This window comes from Dermacentor silvarum, chromosome 2, assembly GCF_013339745.2.
Source record: "Dermacentor silvarum isolate Dsil-2018 chromosome 2, BIME_Dsil_1.4, whole genome shotgun sequence".
NCBI lineage: Eukaryota > Metazoa > Arthropoda > Arachnida > Ixodida > Ixodidae > Dermacentor > Dermacentor silvarum.
Genome location: NC_051155.1, coordinates 23975533 through 23983371, shown reverse-complemented (window position 1 = coordinate 23983371; position 7839 = coordinate 23975533). Strand labels below are relative to the sequence as shown.

Below are 7839 nucleotides of genomic sequence, written 5' to 3'. Positions count from 1 at the left end.
TATCAAGTAACTAGCGTCTGAGAAAAGTGTTCCCGGATGTACCGATGGTTACCTATTGCCGCAACAGAAACCTTAAAGACAAGTTAGTGCATGCAAAAGTCAGCCAACATCATTCCCCCGTTATAAAAGCATGTTCTCGCCCCAGGTGCAAAACCTGCAGGCACCTTCAAAGTGACCTTAAAATTAAAAGCACCGCAAATACCTACACACACGAAGTGAAAACTAGCTTTACTTGCACGAGCTCCGATGTAAATTATATGCTTGAGTGTCCCTTCAGTAAGAAGCAATATATCGGCGAAACGGGACAATCAATGAACATAAGGTTAAGCGGACATCGCGCGGACGCAGCTAAAGAGCTTCCCAAAGCCGTCGCCGAGCATTTCAACCAACCTGGTCATAACTTTGATGAACTTAAACTCTACATACTACAGTCAAATTTCCGTTCTGCGCGAGACAGAAAATATAGAGAATCGTATCTCATCCGTAAGTTCAAGAGATTGCAACCAATAGGCACGAACGTTTCAAAAGGAGCTTTAGAATCTATTCGCTATGCTAAACTCCAAAGCATAGGCACCAACACTTAGTTAATTTTCATTGAGTTGCGTATTTTTAAATTTTATTTTTATTCTTTATGTTCTCTCTTTTTCTGTTCGTTATTCGATTGGCAATAATATTCGAACCTCGCTTTGCTTTCATTCCTTCCTTTCGTTCTTCTAAGTATATGTGCGCCCCCCCCCCCCTTTTTTTTTTCTTTTACCCCACAAGCACCATTTTTTCCCCGCTACTTTTATTCTCTCCGTAAGACACGATAGTTCACTGACCTCCTGTGCAGCAGATACCCCCGTCGTCCAGGCCCCTTCCACGAAAAGAGGAACACGTCAACCGGCTAACACACGGCGCTGCCTAACATTCCTCCACCGACTATCAGTAGCGCATCACCTATCTTTTCAATTCTACACCTCAGCCGCTAACACACTCTCGCTCGCTGCCTCATTCACCCGCCTTACTCTCTCTCCCCTTAAGAAGAAGCCTACCTATATGTACTGTGCCGATTGACACGTAAAACCCCAGAAAGCATATACTGTGCCGAGGAGAGCATATGTCACCTTGAAGAAGACAACTCCACTTGTCGAAACGTTGGCTCCTGCTCTCACCTTGTTGTCGTGTTGCTCATCTGTTAAAAATATGTGATTTATATGTTTCAATACACAATTATGTAATTATGTGTGTTTAAATAAATAGTGTTATTCCGATAACTTTTTGGTTTTGTGGTACTACTACGTGCGACACCGAACACTGATGTTGGTCAGTGTTCGGTGTCGCACGCATGTTGGTCAGCCAGGTCGTACAAGAAATGTATTTAAACCTCGCCCAAAAATGCGAGTTCGGCGCCGTGTAATGATGAAGTGCAGGCGCTTATTTCCGCAGTTCCTCTCCGTTGCACGTTGTGTGCTTGGCTAAACGCCGAATTGCTTGCAGCGGGCCTCGTGTTGTTCGTGCCAGCCACTCTGTTGATTTCGTGCGTGACTTCGCATCACACGATCCTGTTTGCGCCGGTGTTAAAGTGAGGTTGTTCATCTGCCGCCGCATAGTTGTTTCTCGTGAACAACTGCCGCGCCCCTCCGGTGACAGCGGCGACGTCCTCAGCAGAGGTCGCATGGAGAGCGGAGGAAATTGTTCTCTGTGGAGCTTGGACAATTTTTCACTTGGCAAGTTTCTCCAAGTGAGCATTTAGGAATTGGTTAAAGGGGGCCCACTTGTGTACCTGCTTATTTATGTTGTCTTTTTGTACATTGGTGAGGCCGTGCATATTGCATATTGAATATATATTTTTGCATATTGGACTGAATAAAGTTATTAGAATTATTATTATCATTATGTGAAGTTATGTGTACCTATGTTGGTGTTCGTATTTTCGGATTTCATTATATATATATATATATATATATATATATATATATATATATATATATATATATATATATATATATATATATATATATATATATATATTCTTTTTCATTTTAAATTGGCTGTCCCTCCTTTTTTCAGTTATTTTGTATCTTTTCTATGACCGCCAGATATTTTAAGCGTCCATTAATACGTTAGGAAATTACGATGCCTGTGGCTTTTCCTTTTTTTTCCCTTCCTCTAGCTTACGACAACAACTGAATTTCCTTTTGGACACCAGTCGTTACGAAAGGCAACTAACATTGCAGGAGGACTTGTCGTCGCTAGATTGTTCTCTTGTACACCGAAATCCCTGGAATCGCGGCACTGTAGTTTGTCTGGTGGCATAGAGACGGTGACGGGGGTATAGCCTTCACAAACTGATTAGTTTTCCTCATTGAAATAGCTGGCTGCCCCGTATGCAACCACTGCAAGCTTTGAAGAGACCGTCGAGCACTTGTACAGACTCGCTCAGCCGACTGGACGGTTAAACTGTTACAAAGGCAAAAGATGCTGGATGTGTGAGCTCACACACACAACCAACCCAAAAAGCTGCGCGCACTGTTGTGGCTTCTTTGAAATCAACGGATTCGAGAAAATGCTTATGTGCACCCTCTGTCTGCTACTGTAATCGCGAACGCTATTTAGCGTCTGCATATTTTGCTTTCAATGTCCCGTCCCCTTTACCCCGTGCAGGGTAGTAAACCGGACATCGGCCTGGTTAACTCCTCCGCCTTTCCGTGTTTTCTGACTTTCTCTCTCTAAAGACAGTGACGAAGGGTGCATGCGCACGGGATTTTGCATAGGCGGACTGCCTATCGAAAAACGTAGTTCGTTGCCTGCACCCCAGTGTTGACGCTATTCTCGATGTCTACGCAGGTGGATCCACACACGTCACGACGGCACCGCCACTCCCCCGCCGCAGGGTGGTCCGCGGGGGTCCTCAGACGGCAGCGGCACACGGCGGAAGGCTGCCGCACTACGCCGTTCGATGGGAGGGTAAGGCACGGCACCGGCGTGCTCTCCACACTTGTGCTTAGAGGCTGTGACCAGAGCTGGTCAACCTTATGAGGTCGACTGCAACTTCAATGTGACCTTAACGTCAGTAAGTGAGGGCAGGTTGGAGACCGGTAGAAATTCTGCGCATGAGGTCAGCACTGTTGGCTTCAACCTCATACGTGAGTTTGAGGTTGAGTGAGGTCGGCTGCTCGGTCAGGTCGGGTGTTTCTTTTCCGCAGCTGGGGAGGGGAGGGAGGGGGGCGGGGCTTGCGTGCGTGTCTGCTCTTCGTGATCGCAACTGAGTCCGCGGTAATAATTCCACTTTCTTCTCAGAAAAAGTTTGCATCTTTAGAACTAAGTCTCGATATAGGTATTAGCCCTAGAAATTTGAGCGACGTGCTCTCCCATGTGACGTCATCAGGATGATTCCACTGCCACGCTGCGCGCGTGCTCGCTGCTTGAGGAATGCTTCACGTGGTTGACTTCCCGCACTCGAGTCTTCAATTGTGCACAACAGGGTACGTTGCATTCTAGTACACTATTCGCCACGAGATCAAGCTCACAGGCCGCCGGAAGTACCGATTACTCCCCGAGTTCTGTGCTAGCCATCAGTGTGCTCCCGAGCCTGTATACGGCGCGTTTATGTTGCAAGGACTTTGTTCCGTGGATCCTGCAGTACTCGGAATAGCGTGTCAGCTTTTTATTACAATAGTAATTATATGGACACTACAAGCGCATTTTTGCCGTCGCCGTCGTAGTGATGTTCCGTATAAAGTCCAACGGCGATAAAATCGTCGCCCCGCGACGTGCTTTGTGTGCGCGAGTGAAAGCGTACGTGCGAGGGTGAGTCGGAAACTGCAGCTTAATCTCGCGCACGCAAAAAAGGCGGCCGGAAGCGCACGGTCTTCGTTCACGTGCGAGGAACGGAGAGGAGGCGACGGAGACGGTAGGGGGGAGGGTGCGTTCTGCTTACGCCGCTGCTGCTCACGGAGCTATCTTGAAAGCGATCTGCGACGCGGCCTGAGTGTGCGCCCGTGGGAGTCTCATCTTCAAAGCGATCTGCGATGGGCCAAAGTGCATCTCCGAGTGCCGGTAGCCTCGTGTGCGCTGCGCTTTCGACGTTTAGTTCGCGTTGAAGCGAGAGCCAGCGCGAAGGTCAATTTGCTCGCTGCTGCTAGCACGCTTTATCACTCCAGCGTTTTATTGCGATAGCAATTATATGGACACTTCAACCGGATTTCTGCCGTCGGCGTCGCCGTCGCCGTCGTCGTGAGGTTCCCTATAGATAAAATCTTCGCCGCTGCCGTATGCCCGAGCGGAAGCGTGCGGGGACGCGCGCTATCACGGAGATCGAACGCACTCATCTCCCACGCGCAAGCACGGAAGCAGGAAGCCAGCGCCGGAGGGAGTGGGGGGGGGGGGGGCACTTCTACTCTGCCAACAACCGCGCTCGTCGCTCGTCCGCACCGTCTCTTATCTCCACACGGCTCTCACCTTTATGCGCCGTGCATTCGCCGCTCCGTTTCCGTTGAAGCGATAAACCGCACGTACCTTCGCCCGCTGCGGCGTATGCTTGCTGCCAGCGTTTTCACAGTCGTTGTCTGCAGTCATTCAGTGTGATCTATTCGTGTTTGTTTGTGCGCGCTCACACCACGCTTGTTCATTCAGTTAGTAATAGTCGGGCCACATTTTCCAACGCACGCTACACATGCAATGCTGCCGGGATCGGCAGTGCAGCGCTACAGGTGTGTCCCTTCGCACGCGCTGCCCACGGGAAGCGCTTCTCATCAACACCACCGTTTCACACGCGCCTTCTCGTGGTCATCGAGTGTCTCTTCATGTCGGTCTACTTACGCCGCAGCACACCTGCTTACTTAATCAGCTCATGCTTACTACAATTCATATTGCTACCAAAGCCGCTCGCCTTACTTCGTATGACATTGCTGTGTTGCTATCGCATTCATTGCTTCGCCCTTAGGGCGAAACTGTGACATTTTTTTTGACGAGCTCCCGCGGTCATCGAGCGAGATGCGTTCATGTTTACCTGTGCGCGCGTGACACCGTGATTGTTTATTTAGTTATTAAGCGAATATTTATAACTTTATATGGCAGATAAACCTAGTATCCTTATTTCATATAGCTGTCTACTAATTTGCTATCGCAATCGATGCTTCGCCTTTCGGGCGAAACTGTGACTTTTTTTATGACGAACAGCAGCATTGAACGTTGCGCTGCCGCCTCTGCGCTGTAACAAATTCTTTGCTTGTGTTCAGCGCACTATGCGCGGTTTGTCGCATGCTCTGTCCTCCGCAGACATTTCATTTTTCTTGTCTTCTATACTCTTCAAGAACGTTTCTGTAGGCGTTTTATGCCGTTCTCACGAAATTAGGTAGTTTCTGTGACGCATTATAGTGGCGTTTAAGTAACAATGTAGGAAAGTGTGGCATTAGCTCTGAAATGTGGCGTGAGGTAAATAAGTGACGGTTCAGCAGCATTAAATGGTCTGGCATGAAGCAAGCCAAACGTACTAACAAAACAAAACAAAATCTTGAAAGCATTGCCTGGCTAACGACCAAATCTCGTTTTGACCTGATATTCTTTGACGTACAGTATGAAGATTATCCGTCTTTCGTATAGAGGAGAAATAAACTTTATCTGTAGAAATGAGGTGAAGGTGGAATCCTCCGAGGTGGGCGGCGTCATTAGTCCAGGATGCCGTGAGCCTGAGCCGATAACTTGGCCCTGCTCACCAGACGATGCTGCAGGTCTCCAGGCCTCGGGCTTGTCTGATCGGCCTGCCACTGCTCGACGCATGAAAATATTTTTTAGGATAGTATATTATCAAATCACGGCAGTCAAAGGGTTCCAATACCAGAAAACTGACAGAACCACAGCGGAGCACCTCCTTTGACACTTCAATGCGTGACTGCCGCCGACCGCTAGTTCTTCTGGGCTTATCGAATGTCTGGAACCCCCGAAAGAATGGCGGGCTAAAATGTACGTTACAAAGTTAGAGAGAAAAGCAGACAAAGTTCATTTAGTGAGGTGCCACAGTGCAATTAAGCTTGATTACTTCGCTTGGCCCTGCATGTTAGTGATTCGGCGTCCGACTCTGAATCAAAGAGTACAATAAACACCCGACTTTTAATGCATAGTTATCCCTGCCCTTCTGTGTTGTAACGCACATAGTACACGGGTGAGATTTATCCAACGGTGCAAATAGGTGCTACCGTGTAACGAAAACAGGCTGTAACATTATGCGAAATGCTTTTTGTATTCTCTTAAATATATTTTTTCATAGGTGCGTCATATTTATTTTCAAACCAGAACACTAAAACTGAGAAGATAATTTCGGATTCTTGAAGAAACAAGTAACTGAAGCGCAAGAGAGGCAAGGCATGGGAACGCACCACGGCTGCCTTAACGTGTTTTTGCGCGTGTATTTTTCGATCAATAGACTATTCTTATTCTTATATTAACGAAGGGATGTGTTGCATCTGGTTTTGATGCTATGCAACCGCACATTCGAAATAAGTGGTTCGATCATGCTTAACAAAATTAACATCGAATAGTTGCCTTGAAAAGTTATCGTCGAGATTCTTTGTGTGGGTAGATAGTGCAACGCATGCTTGACGATTACGAACTAAAGCCTGGCTTAACGGTTCGAATGAACTGCTTGGCAGTGAAAATGCGTGATTTTTCTCTAGTCAATAATAGTTTTGTTATGTAGAAGCAAATGAGTGTAATTATATGTGACATACAATATTTGTGTTTAACTAGAGTGCTGCTTTGTCGGCTGCCATCTTTTTGTTTAACCGTAAGAGGAAGCTTTAGTTCGGGAGCAGCTATATAAATACATGAGAACTGAGAAGCGCGTTTTCTCACTAACCACTGCACCGATTTTAATGAGGTTTTGTTGTACTTAAAAGAAAGAAGATTAAAATCTAGTGACTGTACGCAATGAATATTTTACTTATGCCATCAAATGTGTTGACAATTTTTGTGAGTTTGCAAAATTTCAGAAAACTAAACTGAGTTGAGTTTCATGATTGTACACTTAATAACTGCTTATTACATCTAAAGCGGACAAAATTCATTTATTATAGAAGGTTTAGCGATATACGACTAACTTGTGAGTAAAACTTTGCGAAACCCTTGTAATCATTGTAACAGTCTCACGTAAGCTGCAAAATTCATAAATCAAATTTGTCCGCTTTAATTTCTTTATCGGATTCAGTTTACAGAACTGTACTTTTGGTGCAGAGTTTCGGATTCGTATACTCCGCGCTTAAATGTTCTGCAACCTACGAATTCTAAAAAAAATCTTAAAAATTCCACTTTTTAAAACAAAACTTTGCTTCCTATGGTCACTAGAGCTCAACTTTCTCTCAAATGCAGCAAATTTCGTTGAAATCGGTCAACTGGATGTCGCACAAAATCATTTATGCGTTTCACATGCGGTTGAACAGGAAAATCCGAGTTTGCCTTGAGCTAAAGCTTCCCTTAATTAAGGCCGTGCTTGGGTTCCACAGCTGCGTTTCCCTTAGTTCAATTACTTTGCCTGATGTTGTGCGTATGAGTCACGAGATAGTGTCTCGTACCGCTACAGCTGTGGTTTTATGCAAGGCATACAAAATATGTTTGTTTCTCTCAAAATACTGACATTTATATAATTAACGATTGAAAAAAAAAGAAAAAAGTTGACCGATGCTTACGATACTCCCTAATGCGAATTTTGAGCGCAGCTGTTTCGGTGTTTTGAATTCGCGATATTTTGTGGCAAATAATTTTATCCCGAACGACAGGGTCCTCTCGGAGGTGACGCTGAGCCTCGGCTCGGTCAGTTCGTTTAGCAGCAGCGGCAGACGAAGCATTTCCACCGGTTGCGTC

General features: G+C 46.0%; 1 protein-coding gene across 2 annotated transcripts in view; it reads left to right on the top strand.

Moving 5' to 3' along the window:
• The first annotated feature begins 2829 nt into the window (after window positions 1-2829).
• The window catches only part of LOC119441364 (glycoprotein-N-acetylgalactosamine 3-beta-galactosyltransferase 1), a 131385-nt gene continuing 126375 nt past the window's right edge, over window positions 2830-7839 (top strand). For both annotated transcript variants that reach the window (XM_049661189.1, XM_037705976.2), the window contains exon 1: window positions 2830-2949. The gene's annotated coding sequence lies outside the window, so the exon portion shown is untranslated. The remainder of the gene's footprint in view (window positions 2950-7839) is intronic.